The following is a 22,373-nucleotide window of genomic DNA, read 5'->3' on the forward strand; positions in this document are numbered from 1 at the left end:
AGAGAAATTAACAGCAAATGACACAGCAAAAGTGTAGCAGTGCCCGGCTTTGATAGAGACACACTAATTAAGGCAATGCCATTTCACTGTCACTCTGAACTTTGACGTTCTTACTTACTCCAATGCTTTTAGTAAAAGGCTTTCAATAAATTTTAAAGATCTTGTATTTACTCAGATATCATATATATTAAACTGAAAAAGAAAAGATTTAACAAAAGTTTTTACTGCCGCCTAATGTAGCAGTGTTTTTAAACTACTGTCATTGACAATCAGTTAGCCATGATGGATTAAGCATGCCGATAGCTTGTGAACTGTATACTGTTTTAAAGCATTGCAGAAAGCCCTGCAGTCTTAAAATAAATTTCATAGACATACCAGATAGGTGAGCCTTCCAGAAAGCATTTAAAAAGCATTAAAAGGCACCTATATGCTTCAAATATATTTTTTTCTAAAGCATTTTATGCACTATGCAAATATTGTTTTTTAAATTTGTGCTCAAATTCATCCCCGCTTTCATCATTGCCTTTTGAACTAATGATTTGGCAAGTCTCTTGCAGTTATTGTTTTAAAAATATAATGATATATTGTATATATATATATATATTATTGTGCACGTGGTAGCGTATAAATTAAAACCATCAAAAATTTACAAATCCTGTAGTGAAGTTTATCTTATCTTGAAATTATCAAAGTGTGGCACTCCTTTGTCTGCGCGTGCTAAGGTGAGGCCGGGTTCAGACCTGGGGGCAGCTGCGTAATCTCGACTCATTATGTATCCAACAGCTGGAAAGAAAACAAATTGTGTAGCTGCTTATGGGCATCAAATTAATTTAATTGCGCAAATGACGACATTTCTTTCTGTAGGACATAATAGTCGCGCACTCTGAGCTTGTAGTCCATGAGCGATCGCTTGCATAACAGGTACTCTGTCACACGTGTCTTAGATGCCATATTGGTTCGAACCAGGCCTAAGTAAGGCTGTAAATCTAACTCATTCCATCTCGTTACAGTCAGGCTTTTAGCTTTAGTTTCTGATTTAGACGAACAAGGATAGGCTAAAACTCTATTTAAGAAATAGGACAGATAGTGGAGGTAGCAGGTATGTGTGCTTATGCTTTAGCTCTGGCTTACCATGTACTTTGGAGATTACATTGAACTAAAGAATTTATGGTTGTCACTCATCCAAAGTAACAAAAAATTAGGACTTTTATTAGAAGCCTGAATGATTGTAGCCTAACATTTATTTCATATTCATGTTTTTAACGCAGTCATTCTGACTTTATATATGTGTTAGTCGTATAACAACTGAAAAGCAGAAAATCAAAGAAGAGAAAGGCTGTTATGAATGCTTAGATATAAAGTTATAGGGAGCAAAAAATATGCAGGTACAAAAGCCCACCTGACCGTGCAGGCCAAGACAACATATGTAGTTTTAAAAGCTGAAGATAACTGTAGAAATGTCAAGTGATTTGCAAGAATTGAGAGTCGCTATCCTTGGTAATGTTTCCGTAGATATGGATTACAGAAAAATGTTGTCTTGCTAACTGGTTGCTAGATGCATGCTTTACATTAAAGCTTCAAGGTCGCGAATGATAAGTTTTTCAACTTTTTAAAGATTTCAAGGGATTCAAAAATGTACAGCAACTGTTTCAATAATATGGTTTACAGAAGGATGTTTAAGAACTGAATAGTGAAATGGTATATAATTTATATTGTAATATTCATACAAAAATTATTTCCGTACCATATGCTTATCAAAGCTTCCATTGCAAGGCAAAAGTTAGCAGTAGTTCATTTTTCAGTATAGAAATTTAGGACGAAAAATGGATGTAAAATGAGCAACATTGTATAATGCTAGAACTACATGTAGCATCAGCTTTGCTAACAAGGCTTTGTGAAGGATATTAGATACGCATGACATGAGAAAAATCTTTTACCATGGATGTTTATATTATTGAATGATATTATTAATATTCCCAGTTGCAGATATTACTTAAGAGAAAATGACTATTTTGCCATAAGCTTAGCTTTTGAACATTTTTTTGATTGGCTAATCAACCATGATACAGATACATGCAAAATAATTAAGCTCTCTGTATACACATTAATATGCTAGTTAGCAACAAATTTGTGTGTAGCATTAGCAAAATCAATGACTAAAATTTGCTTTATAGTTTTCCAGTGTGCTGCAGGACACTTTTTGTCTCTTGTGAGCTTTGGCTTTCAGAGCCAGACATTACCCAGTTCAAGAACTGAAGGTCATAATCTAGTAGCTAGCATTATTTAACCATCCATTTGTATATAGCTGAGGGTATGGCATTATGTAATAGCATGGCTGGTGGTTGTTTAGTTCAGGCTAATACCATCGTCCACTGTCAACACCTCGCTGGCACTTGTTACATGCATTACTCATGCTTCTTTGTCTAATGGTGCGTGTACACTGGCCGATTTTGTCACCCATTTTGTCGAGCACAGACCAATTTGATGAGTCGGTGTCGGCATCGGTAGGTGTGAGCAGAGAGATCGGTGTTGGTGGTGATTTGAAAGTCGGTGTCGGTGAATCCCAGCAGCTCATCAACCAATCATAAGCTAGGAGCCTCTGATTAAATGAGCCTAAGCTTTAATGGCAGTTCTAATTTTATGAAACAAAAGGGCTAGGTTTAATGAGAGGCTAGGAGACTGTCATTAAACTTTCCCTAGTGCTCTTTCTGATAGTGAGCTTTTATTTAAATTAATTAAAAGTGAATAGCCAGTTGTATGACTACTACTAGTACTACTACTAGTTCTACTACATGTACTACTTAAAAGGAATTTGCCGGCCCTTACTTGGCACGATCTAAATTATTTCATACAGAAATAAATTGAGTGTGATTTTATTCAAGGTTTTATTAGCCAAGGAAATTTACTAGCCGAGGAGCGTACGGCCATTCGCTCTGTCTACTAAGTGAGCGTTGCGCCCTTATATACAATAAAATTGCCCGTTCCGGCTAACGGAACCGAGTAGGAACACCAGGTAACAATGTTTAAATGGCCAATAATTAGGCCCGCTAGTGCGTTGATATGACAACATAAACGACGACAATTGATAGCCTAACGAGTAACAAGGCTATAATAAAAAGGAAAACACATATAATAAAATATTTATAGACATAAAATATATACAAACATATAATTACATATAATACAGACTGTCAGAGCTCCCGCAGCTGATCCTGTCATCAACAAAATCTCATAGTCATCGGAAGATTCCATTCGGCATTCAGTAGTTGCTTCTAGCGGTAGTAGTAGGAGCAGTAGTAATAGTGTAGTACTAGTATATAATTTTCCACATCAAACGCGTTGATTTTTATGTGTACTCGTTTTTGCGTGGTTGGGTGAAGGTCAGAACGGCGAAGCGCTGTGATTGGCTGTTGGTACCGAAAAAAATGGTTCGATCGTTGCAATGTAAAGGGGAGTCGGTGTCGGCACCCATACATGAAATGTCTGAGGTACCGGTCTGAGTCAGGGTATTGGCACCTAATCGGAGTCGGTCCTGGCCAGTGTAAACGCACCGTAACTTGTGATGTACTGTCTAACTGGTCTTGGTCAACATGAATGCATGCTCACCATCAATTGTCTTTTTTTTCTGTAGATTCTGCAATCGTGTTTCGTACTGATGCTATGATGCCTGACTTGCTTTTGGTTGCAGGTATGTACTGCCAAGATAAAACAGTGTGACTCTTTTTTCAATTTTATTTTCAGGGTTTAATTATATGGTCTATAATTTTGATAACAACTGTGACTTAGTCTTTAGCTGAACGCCCTCTTTTCTTGTTATTTTGTTACTGTTACTCATGCCAACAAGAAATTTAAAAATCATATTGTTTTAATTAATTATAATAGGAAAGGTGGAGTACTATTTAAGATAGCGTTTTTCTGTAGACCCACATTACAAAAATCATAATTAGCAATCAATATAGCTCTGGTCATGACATTAAAATGAACATTTTTGTGGTTTAGTGTCATGCTTAGCCTCTGAACATTGATTTCAATGTTTTCAAATGTTTCTAACTTGAAAGTTTTGAACTCTTGAGATTACACCATACTGATCCTCTTATAAAGCTTAACCCTGTCTATAACAAATATGATTTCATCTAGTTCTTAATAGCCTAGCCGACTAACCTTACCCACACTGTGTAGTACTGTCCTGATTGTATTGTGGCTGATTTTTGTTAGTACAAATTAGGGTTTGGCACTAGCAGTGAAACTCACTGAAAATTCATGGGGTTATCTTCTCTCAAATCTTGTAATTAGAAAGTTTGAGTATTTTTATCTTGTTGGCTAGAATTTAGACTGCTGCATGTGAGATTTGGCGCTTGAATTATTTAAACATAATGGATTAATGCTGGGTTTACTGGGACTGAAAGATGTGTGATATTCAACAACCAGGCTTGCTACGAACTAATGCAACTATGGAAATAATTATAATTGCATTTCAATATCATGATGACTAAGTTGGTGTCTTGTAATAATTTAGGTTGTACACATAAAACACCATAGATATAGCATGCTTCAGTCAGTTCTACTAGTACAATTAAATATGACATGGAGTCGTGTAGTGTTTTTATAATTTTAGTCTCCATTCTTCTTATTTGAGATTCTGACGCTTGTCGCCAATGTTTTTGTAGTTCTACCTGCAGAATGATAAAAAGTTATTTTCACCTGTAAAATTACAATTTAAGTATATATATTGAACAATACTTAAATTGTTCTATGTACTCGAAGAAGAGATAGAGATAAGGTTTGAGTGATCAAAAAAGATATATGTGTATGCAGGGACAAGAACACTCCAGATAACCTAATCGCAAACCAAGAAAACCTCTGTAGTCATAAAAGCCGAAGAAACTGTAGAAATGTCAAGCGATTGGCAGTAGTCGAGAGTTGCTATAATTCATAATGCTTTGGTAGATATGAATTACTAAATAATTTTTCAGCAAGCTTAGCTTTTGAACCATGATACAGATACATGCAAAATAATTAAGCTCTCTGTATACACAATAATATGCTAGTTAGCAACAAATTTGTGTGTAGCATTAGCAAAATCAATGACTAAATTTGCTTGATAGTTCTCCAATGTGCTGTGAGACTCCTTTTGTATCTTGCAAGCTTTAGCTTTCAGAGCCAGACATTACCCAGTTCAAGAACTGAAGGTCATAATCTAGTAGCTAGCATTATTTAAACATCCATTTGTGTATAGCTGAGTGTATGGCATTATGTAATAGCGTGGCTGGTGATTGTTTAGTTCAGAGAAATGGCTAATCCCATCAGCCACTGTCAACACCTCGCTGGCACTTGTTTACATGCGTTACTCGTGTGTCTTTGTGTAACTTGTGATGTACTGTCTAACTTATCTTGGTCAACATGAATGCATGCTCACCATCAATTGTCTTTTTTTCTGTAGATTCTGCAATCGTGTTTCGTAATGATGCTATGATGCCTGACTTGCTTTTGGTTGCAGGTATGTACTGACAAGATAAAACAGTGTGACTCCTTTTTCAATTTTATTTTCAGGGTTTAATTATATGGTCTATAATTTTGATAACAACTGTGTCTTAGTCTTTAGCTGAACGCCCTCTTTTCTTATTATTTTGTTACTGTTACTCATGCCAACAAGAAATTTAAAAATCATATTGTTTTAACTAATTATAATAGGAAAGGGTGGAGTATTATTTAAGATAGCTTTTTCTGTAGACCCACATGACAAAAATCATAATTAGCAATCAATATAGCTCTGGTCATGACATTAAAATGAACATTTTTGTGGTTTAGTGTCATGCTTAGCCTCTGAACATTGATTTCAATGTTTTCCAATGTTTCCAACTTGAAAGTTTTGAACTCTTGAGATTACACCATACTGACCCTCTTATAAAGCTAAACCCTGTATATAACAATTATGATTTCATCTAGTTTTTAATTGCCTAGCCGACTAACCTTACCCACACTGTGTATTACTGTTCTCATGGTATTTTGGTTGACTTTTGTTAGTAAAAAGTAGTATTATACTCACTGGAAATTCGGGAATTATCTTCTCTCAAATCTTGATATTTAAAAGTTTGAGTATTTTTATCTTGTTGGCTAGAATTTTGACTGCTGAGTTTGAGATTTGGCACAAGAACTCTTTGAGCAGAATGTATAAGTGCTGGGTTTACTCCACTTGAAAGATGTGCAATATTCAGCAACTATGCTTGCTATGGACTAATGCAACTCGGGAAATAATTATAGTTGCATTTAAATATCACGCTGACTATGCTGGTGTCATGTATTAAGTTAGGTTTTACAAAAAAAAACACCGGAGATGTAGCATGTTTCAGTCAGTTCAACTTGTTCAATTAAAATGACATAGAATGGTGTAGTGTTTTTATAATTTTAGTCTCCAATCTTCTGATTTGAGATTATCACGCTTGTTGTCAATGTTTTTGTAGTTGTACCTGCAAAACAAAAGAAAATTATTTTTCATTTGTTTTTACAATTTAGGTATAAGGAACAATACTAACCAAAACAGTAAATAATGCAGTATCTCATCAATGTTAGCCCTCTGAACCCTCACAGCTGGTATTACGGAATTGCGTAGGCTGTGGCAGAAACCTTAATGGCGGAATACAGGCTTCCATATGGTTCTGTTTACAAAATATGTTTTTAAGCAACAGCAAAAACTAATAAAATTAATTCTTTCGCAGGATGTTAGATTCAAAATTTCACTTCCATTTGTAACATTATTCACTTATCTTTATCTACTTCTTTCATTATAATAACACATTTTATTAGAATGATATCGCGAAACAATCAATATGACTCATTCGTTGGTAGGTCATAAATGACTGTGATACAAATGTGGAATTTTATGATAATAAATATAAATTTCCAGTATATTTTGAGTCATGAAAGGATGATGAGCGTGCTATGGATGAATATTATCTGTAAATGTTTAATGAGTGTTTAAAATCGTGTGAACCTTTATAGTTTTAGCCCGAATAATGGTGACATACTGTTTTTTTCTGTTTGATGACATCTGCTGTAGGTTGTCCGACTTTTTGTACTGCTGTTTCACCAAATATCATTGCATTGTTAGCACGTTTAGATATATTTGGTAAAAAATTAATAACTTCGGATTGCTGGACATATTGTCTAGGTTTACTGAAACGCATTGATTAGATCGAGCAAGGATCAACAGGTTAAAACTCGGTTTCGTATCATGGATTTTTACAAGTTTGTATTTATATTTAACAACTATGATATTATCCTACATGTATTTACATAGCATTGTCTAATTTATTTGAAAATTAGAGCTTTAACTAGCAAATGTGGTTGCTGTCTAATGACACAGGCTTGGGTAATATTTCATACCAAGGGTTAGTACAAAGCCATTTGCATAGCTATTCATCCATAACATCTCGTGAATTGCTTTTCATTTGACCAGCACTTTATGTATTTCTATATCAAATTCATTGACATACAAACCGGTGGTGACTCACGGTTCTTTCATCTATATAGGCCTGGGCGGTCATCAAGGTCCTCTTCCTTGCATTGTCTTCCGGAAGATTTTGGCGATGAGTAGATCATAAATGTCAGTTGAACGCTTCTTCCCTGTCATTAGACACGTACCCAACCTAATTTTGAACAGCTGGTAAGTCATCATTGACTACTTGACTTGATGGGCTTTGTACTTAATGACCTCCCATATACTCTCAACACATTAGTCATAACTTATAATAAACTCTCACGGGTAGCAAAATCGTAAATGATACAGAATTTGAAGCGAACACGAGTCAATACACAAACCGGCTATAGGAAATCAATTGATTCTTCAGATGATTGTGTCAGTCTACCCCAAACCTTCAAAATAAATATATTGATATATATATAACAATAACCAATGAATAGATTTAAGAATTCAAGCAATTTATGTTTACACAAATTCTGTACCATTCACTATCTCACTACCCACTTTCGCCTTGAAATTCTAGAAAATTAGAGATGCGAGCTTGCAAGGTGGTTTTTGATGTATCACTCAATGCCCAAAGATGCGAAAGGCTAGTTACGGAAACTACATCACTTGGTTTTCCCATCAGGTCTGCTTCAGCTTTGTTTTAAAAAGGTTGGCTGGAAATGAGAGTATAAGCAAATCGAGAAGTTTCCAGCCAGGAGGAGATGATTTAAAAATTAAAATGAAGAAAAAATAGAATTAGCTCTAATATAAGATCAGAACGTTTTTTTCAAGGGTGTTTTATTAAGCTGAATTCAGTTATATTAAATTTATACTTTAAGTTTGTTTATGCGATGCCACAAAAGTGTAGCGTACCAAGCGTGTTGCATCAGGTCTCTCTCTCACAATCATTAGTGCTATGATTCTCTGAAAGGTAAGAACTCCATACGGTATGCTACTGTATGGACTGCTGCATACTGCCACTACTCAAAATTATGTTGTGCATAATACTGCTACATTTTAATGCAGACCATAACCTTTACATAGGTATTTGTAGCCTTGGGGGCATGGGTATAGAGCATGAATAGATAAAATCATGTATTTTTTCATTTTAATATCTCTTATTGGTAGTTTTTTAGAGGATGGCAACACAATAATTTATCTTTAGTTAATTTATATAAGAAACATTTTTGAGATAGGACTTTAAGAAAATTAACTTGCGAGCTTTTGTCCCAGAATGCATTTTGCTCTCATATCAGACATGACTGTACAGTAGGCACTGCTAAAATGAGATGATCAGTTCTAGGAACGTTTACATGATAAGGATTTTTCATTATAAGAATGTTAACATACATGTAAAATGTCTAAACCATTTCAGGACCTTTCCAAACTCGCTCATGTGAGAATCCGACTTAAATTCTTTTGAATGTATTGGCGGTGCCTTAACTGTATTATTGGTTTTCATCGACAACTTTTCATGATCAACCTCATTGGTTTAATAGACCACGATTGTGGTAATTTGACAATAATTTGATGAAGAGCGCATAGTTTGACGCGACAGCAACTTACAACAATTGACTAAGAAAAAATAGTTTCACTATAAAAAAGCGATAGTACCTTTTCGTCATCTATTCGTTCTTAAAAGCTCAAGATTGCAACTCCAACTCGTGACATTCAGATGCACCGACCAATTGCCTTAAAGTATTTATCAACAATTGCACTGCTATATGTACCTATTCTCTGTTCCGTTGTCACTTCAGGCAAATTATCACAAGAGTCAGAATGTCATGGAAATTGTATGTATTATATGTATAATGCTTTATGTACAGTGTTGGGAAAAAATCTTTGTCCGCCTGTTTAAGTAAGTGTAGCACTGCAATAAATTCATCATAATTTGGAAATATTTTGCACTGCATACATAAAACCCTGTATCAAAACAATCCTAATGAGCTGAAAAATAGAAATAACTAGATTTTAAAATTGCCAAATATCTTTTATTGTATCAACCGCTGCCTACTAATTCACACTGCATACCAGAAAATATGTCATCGCAAATTTCGTTATTATCTCTTCTTTAATTATTTTCTAAATTGAAAATAACAGTCTTGTACAGTAACTGTTATGGGCCCAGAAAAAAGCCATTGGGGTTGTTTTGCATTTTAATATTTTATCTGGTAGCCTTTGCAGACTATAACCATTCTGCAGCCTTAGGCATGCTGTGAACAAGCCTCACGAGCGCTTGAGTGTTCATAATCTGAAACCAGCAATCATGTTGGACAGCTGGTTTTTTCAAACGCCTTGATCGTGGTAGATCTTTGGTGGTTTGATGCTGCATTCATTTCTTTACCACTTAATTTTCTTTAGATTGAAATACTCTAAGCTTCTTCGCTATTTTTCTATTGCTCAGATTGCCCTTCGTATGCAGGCGAATGATGAGGTCGTTGACACATTTCTTATCCATGGTTGATGTTGACGCTGGTATGAATTCTGGGATCTCTAGCTGTTCCTCTTTTAACAAGCAAAACTGTAAACCTTTGCTGCACATGCTGTCCAACAGGATCTCTATTGTTGTGATAATATTCCACTTGGAAATTAATAATGTCATATTGCGTTTGAAAATGAGTTAATAAGCACTGATTCACATTGATTGGCCTAAAAATGATTATGGATCCCTGATTAACCGTAATTTTATTACTGATGGTGTCAACAAGATCTAATGTTACTTTACTTTTAAATGATGCATAGTTTGTCAGGGTTTAATCCCTCTACATGACTACTACAACAAATTTACCTAAAATAGGCAGTGAGGTTTGAGGTGGACAAATACTTTCTGACACCGCTGTATGTCGCTTTCTTTTCTCGCAGGTGTGGCGAGACAGACTAACACTCAAATCAAACTTTAGAACTCGCCCGATGATACACTTTAAGTTATATGGAGTTTTTTACGCGGTACGAAGCAAAAACTTCACAAAATTGCCCGACTTTTTCTAGAATTTATGCTATAGGAGGTATACGTTATAGGAGCATCTACTTTACTCTAAAAGACCATGTGAGTTTGTGAGGTACAAATATCATGTTTAAAGTGTGCAATAGCTCCCATGTAGGATACTTTTGCTCCCTCATCACTAATTGAACTTGAAAGTTTATTGTGTATTATCTAATTTTTATCACTTTTAGCCTTGCTTGTCCTCTAGCGCAAAGCCGACCTATTGCTCCTAGATGTGACTCTGGCACTTATGGAATAAAAGTGCAAGCTGAGTTATCAGTAAAGATTTTGACAGAACTGTTCGTGAAGTGAGTGTGAGAGTGCTTTAATTTCAATGCTGTAGTTTATCCCATTTTCTTTCCACTGATATTTTATACGATATTTTAGGCAGTTTGAGGCCGCTTGTTTTTGGGACAATGTTTAATTATGACTGCTGATGTACTGGCGGTTAAGACATTTGAAAAGCTGATAATGGTGTTTTTATAAAACCCCGACAACAAATTCAGAGTAATTTTTTGCTTTGTAGCATACTTGACTCAATAGAACAAGTGTTATTGCTGAAGCATTCTCTTAAGGTGAAAACAAATTAGGCGATAATTAGAGCGATATTGCGTTAGAGCTAATCTGCGTCAAAATTCACTCAGCGTGTTCATGCAGAGCGATAAAGCTAGAATTTCTCTACACAACTTTATTGCTAACGAGATGCATTTCGATTTGTTAGTTCTTACCAGAATGTAATTTTACGGCGGGTAATTATTTCTTACCGATGTTCAACAACGTACATCAGCTCCAATTTTCTATTTTGTTACGAAACATCTTCAGAACGAACACTCAATTGTTCATGAATTTAATAATAGCACTCCCAGTTCTGTCCATTATAACAAAATTAAAAAAAATCCGAGTTGAAAACCAACATCCGGAGTCAATCGTTGCGCCGGTTGACCATCTGGAGAATGGTAAATATTTAATATATTAAATATGAAAAACCACTACAAAATAAAATATGTATAAAAAATTGTAAAAACAATACAGCTAAAAATACAAGAATCGTTTTTCTTTTGTCTTCTTGTAGTGTAGGCAGTGCACACTCTTTGAAAAAGAGATAGGTTTAATAACAAATGTGGAGGTTGTTTATGTTGTAGCCTAGATGACGACATTTTGACTGGCCTAAATTTATCAACAACTCCAAAAAAACTAATGATACGGATTTTTATTGGCAGTTTGTGAGCGTGCCCATTATATCATTTGCTAGTAAATCGCTCAAGTGTGTTTATGCACGCACCAGCGATATCTTCGCCCTCATGACGCTTGCAATAAAATCGCCTAGTGTGTTTGGACCTTAAAAGCTCCTTGCTATATTTTCACAAAAGGCGAATATACCTAAACCTATACATATACTGATAAGGTAACTTACCTCCTCAAATAGAGTTGGCGTTCATTAAAAAGATGGCGCTCGATTTTCAAAGCAATCTCCTGATGTGGTCCCAAATAGCGGTGCCAATCAAATCAAGGTGCATTCAAATATAGGTTTAACGGTAGCTCACTTTCAACATTTTTTCCAATACCAAATTGAAGGTGGTCAGAGACTCTGTGCATAAAGTCCTCATCGACTTATTTTTTTATACAACGTTAAAATCTTTGTTCTTTTGTAGAAGTTGTTTAATCTGGAGAACGAAGATGAGCTCACCACGCAGAACTATTGTTCTTTAATCATGTTCTCACAGAACTAATCATATTGGCCTACAAGTGTTTTGAAAAACTGAAGGGTAAGTTGATGAGTCCTCTACTTTTTGTAGTCCTAATCTTCTGATAATCAAATTGGGCTTTGATGACTAAAGTGAGCTCTGGAGACTGCAGTCATTACATTGGGTAGTTGGCTACACTAAAATACTATAGCACTGACAATCCGCAAAAACAGTAAAACAATAGTTATGAAGCAAAATAACCATGTATGGAGTGGCATGTACAATTGATATTTAAATTGTACAAATACAATATCAAAGTATTAAAATATTAACCATTTTTTAAAGATTGAATGTATTCCTTAATGAGTGTAGCCTGGGTTTTCCGAATGGAAAAAGTCTAAAACACAATCAGATTTTGGTCTAGTCCATTAACTGAGTGCGTACAACAGGCTGCGCAGTGCAGCTCAGCACAATGTACGCTTATAACCAAGAGCAATGCGCTAAAAAATCTTTGTACAAAACATTTCTTATTAGTGAGTAGGCAATTAGTTAGCCGGTCATATGTGTACCTAATAGGAAAAAACCAATTGCCATCCTGCATCTAACTAATAGAAAACATGTTAACAGCCAACAGAGACCAAAGTTTTTTGAGAATCATTATTTTTGTTTTTACAGTTTATTATTGCAATAAACAGATGTGTTAGACCTTTACAGCTAAAAAGGTTTTAGAAATGGGCAATAAATAAACCTTTGGAAAATGGACTACTGATTGCTACCTATTGTATCAGCAAAAGAGGATGAGAACCTGACCAAGCTCATACTGCAACACACTTTTTAGATTTTTTGTCGGTAACATTAGGCGTAAAACCTTCTGCTGATTAATGTGTATGTTAAAAAACTCTGATAGGCGGTGTGGTTCATAAATAAGGTCATCTTAATCTGAGGGCACACTTCATTGGTGAAAATTAGGTCTTTAATAAGAGCCATCACATGTAGGACAAATTAATGTACCAAAGTCTGTTCTATTCTAATAAAAAGTGTATTACGTTATTCAATAGAAAAATGATATGGTAATGATGCTACCACTACCAGGCACAATAGCCTTTTGGCTTTTACTTTGAAACAATTTTTATTCACCCTTTATGGCCACAATGTTTGCGCTTTAATTCAGGAATTGTCTGTTTGTGTAATAATGTTCTATCTACCAATCTTTCATACAAATAAAAGTGCCCTCCAGAACCCTGGCCATCATTTTTAGCTGTTTTTTTATGAAATCTAGAGGCATTTGAAACGTTCTCTCTTCCAACAGCGTCAATAATTTTTTAACCTTGTCTTAGCATTTTACAACATATTGAAGGGTAAAGTAACAATTTGTTCAAAACTTCATGAACTTGTAGTATCTGTTTTTTTTTTACACTAAGCCTGCTTATAAAAATGCTGATGAAATGCAGTTGCATTTAAGTTGTGCATAAATTGTCTAAATTGTTTTTTATCACGGCTTCATTAACAAATTAAAGACTTGGTAAATTTTGATCTTGCAGCCATTTTTCCTAATTGTGCACGCAGTATGATGCTCAATTACAACAAGGCATGAAGTAAATGTAATACGAAGCAGTTTTTGCACTGATTTCTTATGTCTTAATTTTATGTTGAAGCAGTTTCAGTGTGAACTCTTAAACTACCAATAGTACAGCGCGTTTGGCAATGTGTTTCTGTATGGCCAAGTGCTGCATGATGCGGCTTTAGCAAGCTTTTGTACAAATTGTTTCCGATTACTGATTAATTAGTAAATTATCTTATTACATCTATACCTGATTGAAAAAAGCTATTATTTGCATATGTTGAGCAATCAAGAATGCGTTTACAACCTGAGCATAGTTTTGCTTTGCAAAAACTTGTTTTATGAAATCTTCTTACTGATGACCAGTAATCTCAGAAGCAATACAGCCATAAATGGTTACTAACTTCAGATATATAGACTGAGCAACTTTATTGAGCAATAGTACTAATGAGAGTAATTATGTTCATCAGATTAATTAACATGTAAACTAATAATATTCATAAATCATCCGACTAGAGTTTTGTGCTTACCTCACAGTAATTTCAAAATGGACGGAAAGTGGTCCCTCTCACTCGACAACTCGTTTGTAATATTTTTGGGGGCATGAACTAACATAAAAACTTATGCTGACAAACTTGCTATAAAAATATTGTTAATAAACAATTGGGGTGTAAAGTTATAACCATTTATACACTCTTTTAGAAATTAAGTTTCACGAAACACTTATGTCGCGGTAGAGAAATCCATTTGGTAGTAAAGGAGTTGAAGTTATCAGCAGGTAGATCATATGGGTTGCGGTCACAGAAACCATGGTTAAGTCGCAAATCACGAAGTTGAGTTATTCAACTTTGAAGTTGCACCAACTGAACTTATAATATTGGTAACAAATTTTGTAACCTGTAGGTCTGGACCAATCAAAGAGTGATCTTTCTGAATCTGAAGTCAGTTTAGCCAATAAAAGTATTTTACCATCGAAAAAAAACTTAAAACCGTTGCTATGCTAAACAAGAAGTACTGAAAAATGGTGTCCGCTAAAAATAATTGTTTCTTTTTTTCCGATTTTAAAGGTAACTTTGACATTTTGGACGCTTGTAATGAGTACTTTGGTATTCTAACTGATGTCAAAAGCAGTGAAAGTAAAGGGAGTTGTGGTGATATTTTCCTAACGATTCTTACAAGATTACTACAATATTTAATAATAAGAATAATTATTCAATTTTTATGAAATTATAATCAGATTTAGTTATGAGAATAATTATTCGAGTTTGCAAGGTCGAAGTATATAGTGACCGATGGTGTGCAATATGTTACTGTTGTTAATTTTCTAAAGATTTGGTTGATGATTTGGGTGTGCCCAATATCGCGATACAATCAAGCTGTTTTTAATATCTGCAAAAATAAGTAATACACTTTCTTATAAATATACAGCTATTTCTTTTACAACCAGCTAAAATCTGTTTAGATTTTTAAATTCAGCATAGTTTTTTTGATCCAAGTACAGAAATCTAGATAAATATCACAATATCTTGATATTGGTTGCTATGTCGTTTTGAAATGTAAACAAAACTTTACATTGGTTTTCGTTTCTCAAACTTTAATACCAGTTTTCTTGGAACTATGTTTTTGCACTAATGGTAAACGTGCTTCAGTTTTTTGACCATATAATCTGCTGTAATTAGGCTAGAATCAAAATTTTGTTTGCTAAGTCTTGTAATCCCGACTTACCATGAATTCTGTGATCATGACACATATTAATAGTTAATGCACTGTTTGAAACTTATAGTGCTATTGTAGAACTACAATAAAAAATATGTCATCACTAACAGAAATTAACTACCAGTTTTGATTTTGTATAGGTGTCTTGTTTTCTATTACAGATTTTAATGTGTTTGCAGGACGAAATGAAGCAACTGCAAGAGGTTTATTATAGAATTTATTTCAAATTATGTTCTTATGATAGAACTTTCCGTAACAAACTTTCATTTGGCTAATACTTGTATCCATTTTTGACTAAAATAAGTCGAACCAATTTGTTTCACTCCTACTACCTGCCCTAAATTGGTGCAAATGGTCATCAGAAATGTGCTTTATTTGCGCTGCTAAAATGGCCCATTAAATGTACTTTAATTTGATAAAAACTCAAATATTGGTTAATTATTGGCCTTTCCAAAATACCGTAAAATACTCATCTGATTTGCATGTACGACTTAGCTGCCCAAGTTGTCAATGCATGGTACTGGAGCTTGTTATCATTGTGCTTGTTGAAGGTTGACTTGCAACAAAATTTCATTACGGTTATTTGGTATCAAAAGATTCACCATGGCTTACTCTGCTGTGTTGTGGGTGCAAAATATGGAGAACTGTGATTACAAGCTCTTAAAAGCTAAAAAAGAAACAGTTAATCTCCGCGATCCCGAAACCGCCGTAGATTGGAATCAATTCATTTCTCTGACATAGTAAAATGATTTGGTTATTGTTTTGACACGTGATCTTCTCACATGAATTGTAAGTTCCGTAAAAGGCTCAATATAAAATTTCTTGTAGCACTAGTTTATGACATAAACTTTGGGTTTCGCCAAAGAGCTCTTACCAAATATAGATGCTCGCTAGTTTACAATTTTGTTTTGGGTTGATCTAATCGTCTAGCCGCAATCTGATCATGTGACCCATGCTTCCTGCCAAACAGCGCGCATAATTTCCGCAGCATTTTTTGACTATCACAGGTGACCAACAGGCTTGTCATGCTTATCAGATGATGATATGCATTCCTTCGAGCTAAGGTTAAAAATTAAACCATTTTTTACGGTAGGTTTTGAGATATCAGTGCTCAAAGTGACATCAATACAGTGATGAGGAAACAGATGCTTGAGGACAATAGACATCGTTTCATTGAATGCGTGAAGTGTAATTGTGAAAATATTTGAATGAATGAGGTTGCATGAAAGTGTAAACAGAAGCCATCTTGTTGAGCTACGTTCCATTTGACCCGTTTTTGGAACGGGATTCTAATCTTCGGCAATTTCGTGATGGCGGCGATTAACTTTTCGCTTTTGAGCTTTTAAGAGCATGTTATCACATTTCTACATATATTGCACATGCAACACAACAGAGTAAGACATGGTGAATCTTTTGATACCAAATAACTGTAGCGTGAATTTTGTTGCAAGTCAACCTTTAAGCATTAGTAATCTTTTAGAAAAATGACAAGATTTTCTTTTGGAAACATACCTTTCAAGCAACAACGGTATGCGAGTGCCACTGTACGTAATTTTGATTAATATTCTTAAACTTCATAATCATTCTTAGTATTGACTAAGTATTATTGCTTTTTAGTTTGTGTATTTTCTTATGTAATTATTATCTGTGAGTGTTTAGCTGAAGCTTGTGCAGAGCTGTCATCAACAACAATTCAGTTGAATGTCATTTACTAGTTATTCCGTTTTACAAATTGGACTATGCTTTGTGAAATAACTGCTTTATTTTAATTGTGTATAAAGCTCCTATTCACCCTTGCATGTTTATAGTTGTCATGTTCTTGCATTCTGGTTGCCTGTCCTCTGACGATAGCACTTGTACAGACTATATGTAAGCATAGTGTCTGGGATAGGAACTGAAACTCACAGTTAAAACCTATGGTGACCAGCTCTAAACTTTACTTTGCAATAATATCTAAAAGCCAAGTCCAGATCAGGGTCAGACTACTGACTATCAATTTTACGAATGAGTAATTGCTTTTGAAATACCACTTCAATATTTGAAGTTCTTTTTTTTAATAGGATATTAATAAGTTTTTACATTGCTTAACTCGCGTTCTTCTATTGCCTACAAATCACAATGGTGACAAATATCAAAGCTGGGATTGAGAGTCATAAGCTAAAATATCAGATGCACTTCTGCTTGCTCAGTTTTTTCCTTTTTTTGCAGCAAGCAATGAGCTTTCAATTGATTAGCTATGAAAAGAGTTTAATTTAAATCGGAAAATCATTCATTCAAAAAATGTGATATTTCTATTTTGTTATTACTAATTGCAGGGTGTTGCTATAACATGTTCTGCACCCACTCTGGTGCTAGACAAGTTATCTAAAGAATTGGCGATTCAAGGTTACAAAAGCTTACATATTTGGGGAGGTTTCTGGTCAGAGGAGAGCGGACAAAGGAACTTAGTGAAGGTAAATTAGGGTGTCAAAACACCAAAATATTGAGTGACATAGAATGAACCTTGGTGAAAAACAATATTTTTTTAGATGTATTTTACAAATATTGAGATGAAAAATTTTGTGCTAGTCCAAAAATTTCAATAATATGTATTTGGACGATGTATCTAATAGTATGCAACAAGCTATAGCTTTTTTTTAACTCTGAATGACACTCGTATTGCTTAACTTGCATTTTTGTACCATTTACAATCTCTGTTTGTGAGAAATGTACCTTTTGTTCCAAATCCTGTTCGGCCTGTCATAGCTGTTTTCTGCAGTCACCGTTCAATTTTCGGGATTAACGGGGACCAGGGTCTTTAATGGACAGTGAAAACCCACAAAATAAAAAGTAATGTTTTTAAGTATATACATAAATAAGCCAAACTTTAAGGCCAAAACACTTGCATTGTTTCATAAGCATAATGTATTTGTTTCCTATGTGAAAAGTATACTTAAGTTCCTTTCATTGACTTTTAGGTCATATTCTAACCTAAATCCAAGTATTTTAACTCAAATTATGAATTTTTTGTAGTATGGGCATAGGTCAGATTTTTATCTGGTTGGAATAGCTGTACAGCAAATTTTGCTATAATGTACATGTATACCTATTATAACGCAAGTTCCTCTCAATGTAAAGAATTTATGTAAAGCTTTTGTTTGACCAACATAAGTAATGCCATATAGGGTAAAGTGTCAAGTTGGTGAAAGTTCCCAAAATTATTAACAAAATTTTCATAGTTGTCCTTAAAAATATCGCTTACATTCTTGCCAAACTTGAGCAATGATAAGATGCATACGGTTCGCTATTATAGATACCAATACATTGTTAAACTAGTTTGTCATTAGAGATTGTCATTTTTGTCAAAAATATGTAAAATGATTCGCCTCGCAAGAAATCAGAAATATTTGAAGGGGATCTATCAGTGAAAGCTTTGGAGTGTTAATACAGACGGTTTCCTACTTATGAACATTCAAGTTACAAACAACGGTACATACGAACAGGTCTGCGCGTATATTCATCGATAATACCGACGGTATTACCGACTTATTAGCGGCAGAAAGAGGCGCTACATAGAAGCATCACCCAGCATCCACCTTCCTCTGCCCAGTTCGTTGCAGTGCATAAGTGCGTGAACGTATCTCCAGTGCGCGAAGAACTTTTTTATTTTTCCTGTATGTATTGTAAAGGAGTTTGCCGACCTTTACTTGGCACGATCTAGACTAATAAATAAAAAGAAGAGAGTGTGTGTAGTCCCATTCAGCTTTTTTATTAGCGAAGGAAATTTCACTATTCGAGGAGCGTACATCTATCTGCTCTGCTCAAATAAATGAGAGCGCTCCGTTATATTCAGTAATATCAACTGTTCCGTCCTAGCGGCAAACGGTGAGAACACCGGCTAACAAGGTGAATAAATAGGACCGCTAGCGAGTTGGTATGACAACAATAAAAGTGACGATAAATGATAGTGTTATAACATGATATCAGATATAACAATAGCATAACAAGTGAAACAACGGTATAATAAAAGGACAACACATAAAAAAGGACAACAAAAATAAGTTCTAGCATAACGATTAAAACAACGATATTATAAAAAAGGACAACACATACGATCAATAAGAAATGCTGTGTCATGGCCCGGCGTCCACCACAATATTCTCTCCATTTTATTAAAAAGTTTTTTCAGTACAAACCAATTTACAGGTTACTAATACAAGCCTTAAACATACTAATATAAACCTTCAATATACTTATATACATGTAGGCCTTAAGCATAAGTTATAATACAAAATATAGCACTGAAGCAACTTACGAACAAATTCACTGTACAAACAATTGTTCGGAACGTAACTCGTTCGTAGGTTGGGGACCGTCTGTATACCAAGCTGAATGTCATGATATCTAGTCTCATCAAAATCTATCTTGCTCCCAAGCTCTTCCCGACGATGGATAAATGATAAGTCATACAGACACTGATTTTACTTTGTTAGCTAGCCGCAACAAGTAGCAGTCTGTCTCTTGTGGCTTTTATTCACCTCACCTTCTGTTTGATCTCCAAATTCATGTTTACTACCTTCAAAACTGAATGTTTTTTAATTGTCAAATCAGTTGATATGAGCATCAGAGTTAAATTTTTTGCTGAGCTAGAATTTATTTTGGTCATCTCAAATAGTCTACGAAGATGAACTGTTATAAACGAGCGCATTTGCACAGACATGCTAATGGCAAAGAGTAGCTTTATCATATAAGCAGAGACTAAATGGTGTAAACAAAAGCTGAAAATCTGTTTTAATAGAAACTTCTAAACTATTTAAAGAATTTCAATAATGTCTATATAATTAATGATTAATGTATAATCCTAAATATTTAGGATTTGTTTGGAGTGCATGAGAGGACAACTCTGCTTTGCAGAGTAACCTGGCAGTAACCCTATGCTTAATTTGTACACGTATGCATTGCAGTGAAAGGCATATTCATACACCCCAACCTTACAGTGTTAAAGGCCAACTGAATGAAAAGGGACTTTTATACAATTCATAGTCAATCTGTGCATGGAAAAAATTGACCATGTAGACAGTTAGGAATTTTACTCAGCTCAAGATTTTGAATCAACTTGGCTTGTACCAACAAATACCCTGGCAGTGTAGAGTGCTGTAAAAGATTATCAGTTGCAATAATTATGCATTCAATTATTGTAAATTATTACAAGGTTAATTAGCATAGTTTTTGTAGTGTCAGTCTAGCAAGGTAAATGTTGCAAGTTCAAATCCAGCGGGATGCAATATTTTTCCATTATCCAACTGTGGCTTTATATGGACAGACACGGTTCTCATCACAGTGCAGGCTGAATGTGTAAAATTTGGTAGATTTTGGTGCATTTTGCTTAGAAATAAGAGGAATGGTAAGGCTGTAATTATTAGTTTGTAAAATAAAGCTTTTCTTAACCCAACTATTCATTACATTTTATATTTAAAAGATACCATTCTTACCTAATAGTTTGACAAAAAAGCTTTAGCTTAAAAGAAAGCATTAATGGTAATGTTTGTTGTTTTTTACTTTTATTGAGTTAACTTGTGTTAACAACATCGAAACAAGAATTTTTTAAGGCTTACTAAGTTAATTTTTGTTTAGGCAAAACATCAACATAGTGAGAACTTCAATCTCTTTAGGGCAAACATAATTATGCAGAGTTTCAGTAGGAAAGCATCTTCTGTGTGACCTACATTTAGTACAGCCACCAATATAGCTAGCTGCAAAAGCCTACTCTTCAAGTTTCTGGCCAATCTCCTAAGCGTTCTAAAACAACATGATGGAGCACACTTTTTAGTCAGTATTGTTTTAAAGCTGGTTTGATATCTTGGGAAAGTCTGTAAAATGAGTAGTGTTCAACATTCTCCTAATTTTTAACTATACTAACAGGTTAATAACTGGTTTCTTTGCAGGTAGAGCAGCATATTTACCAGTGGAGGCAAAGTGGTCTAGATTGCCTAACCTTCAAACAACAAGTTGATGTTCAATTTCCAAAAAGGCATCCAGTGACTGGAATGACATCCAACCTTAAAGTTCTTTCTGTAGCTGGGCGTGTCTACAATCAGCAAAGTTCTCTTGCGAATCGCTTCTAAGATCTCTAGCTAAAATCATATTTTAAACGTTGTGCAGAGCCATTAGTTACAGCTACCACAACTTCACACATTATACTCGAGGTGCCAGGAGATGGTCACACAATTTGCAAGACAATTATAGAGCTCAGTGTTTTGAAGCTCTACAGCTTTATTTGACAGAAATAAAATAGTCCACTTTTGTTGATAAATGTTTTATGGTATTCTTGTGAATGCTTTGATTTTTAATCTTTTGGTAATGTAACAGTTGTTTGGCCTGCTTTTGATAGGTTGCTCCATTTGCACTAAAGACTTTTAGATTTATACAAACTCATTGTGTTTTAAGAATATTTTATTTGTCACCGTTGCACTGACTTGAGCAATTTGTTTGACGTACTTATATTGAGCTTTCCTTTTCTGTAAACTCAACTCCTTGACGGGGTTGCTTAAAGAGTCAATTTTTTTCCTTTTGAGTAAGTTTGGGCTTTTTTTAAAGAAATATGCTGACCAATGTTGATAAATGCGAGTTAGATATATATGCATGCAATCTGCACAGTGTGTTCAATGTTACTGCATGGTTTCATCGAAAGCTCTTATCTGAAACCTTTTATAATCCAAAGGGCCCCACATATGCTATATTTCCCAGTTTTGCCTCAGTAGCAATGAATTGACTAAATCAAACTGTATAAGTAATAAATGTGGCCACAGGCATGCAAATCTCCCATGTTTGACATTTATGTTTTAAAAATTGGGTGTCTCTGACTCTACCAGGCATATTTGGCAGCATGAATATATGCACTGTTTTAATTAATATACGTTTTAAAAGTTTTCTATTTGACAACTAGGATGGTTTCAATACCAATTACTTGATGTCAATACCATC

At 34.6% G+C, this 22,373-nt stretch overlaps 1 long non-coding RNA gene across 4 annotated transcripts; it reads left to right on the plus strand.

Moving 5' to 3' along the window:
* The first annotated feature begins 952 nt into the window (after window positions 1-952).
* On the plus strand, window positions 953-21,751 carry LOC137394657 (uncharacterized). Of its 4 annotated transcripts, none has more exons than XR_010978339.1 (7): window positions 953-1,099; window positions 5,441-5,497; window positions 7,531-7,663; window positions 10,640-10,756; window positions 12,101-12,214; window positions 17,726-17,863; window positions 21,335-21,751. It is a non-coding gene; the product is annotated as an uncharacterized lncRNA (long non-coding RNA). The 4 variants fall into 4 exon arrangements; XR_010978342.1 differs by having other exon boundaries at window positions 10,657-10,756; XR_010978340.1 differs by lacking the exon at window positions 10,640-10,756.
* Window positions 21,752-22,373: the final 622 nt, after the last annotated feature.

This window comes from Watersipora subatra, chromosome 4 (assembly GCF_963576615.1).
Source record: "Watersipora subatra chromosome 4, tzWatSuba1.1, whole genome shotgun sequence".
Lineage (NCBI taxonomy): Eukaryota > Metazoa > Bryozoa > Gymnolaemata > Cheilostomatida > Watersiporidae > Watersipora > Watersipora subatra.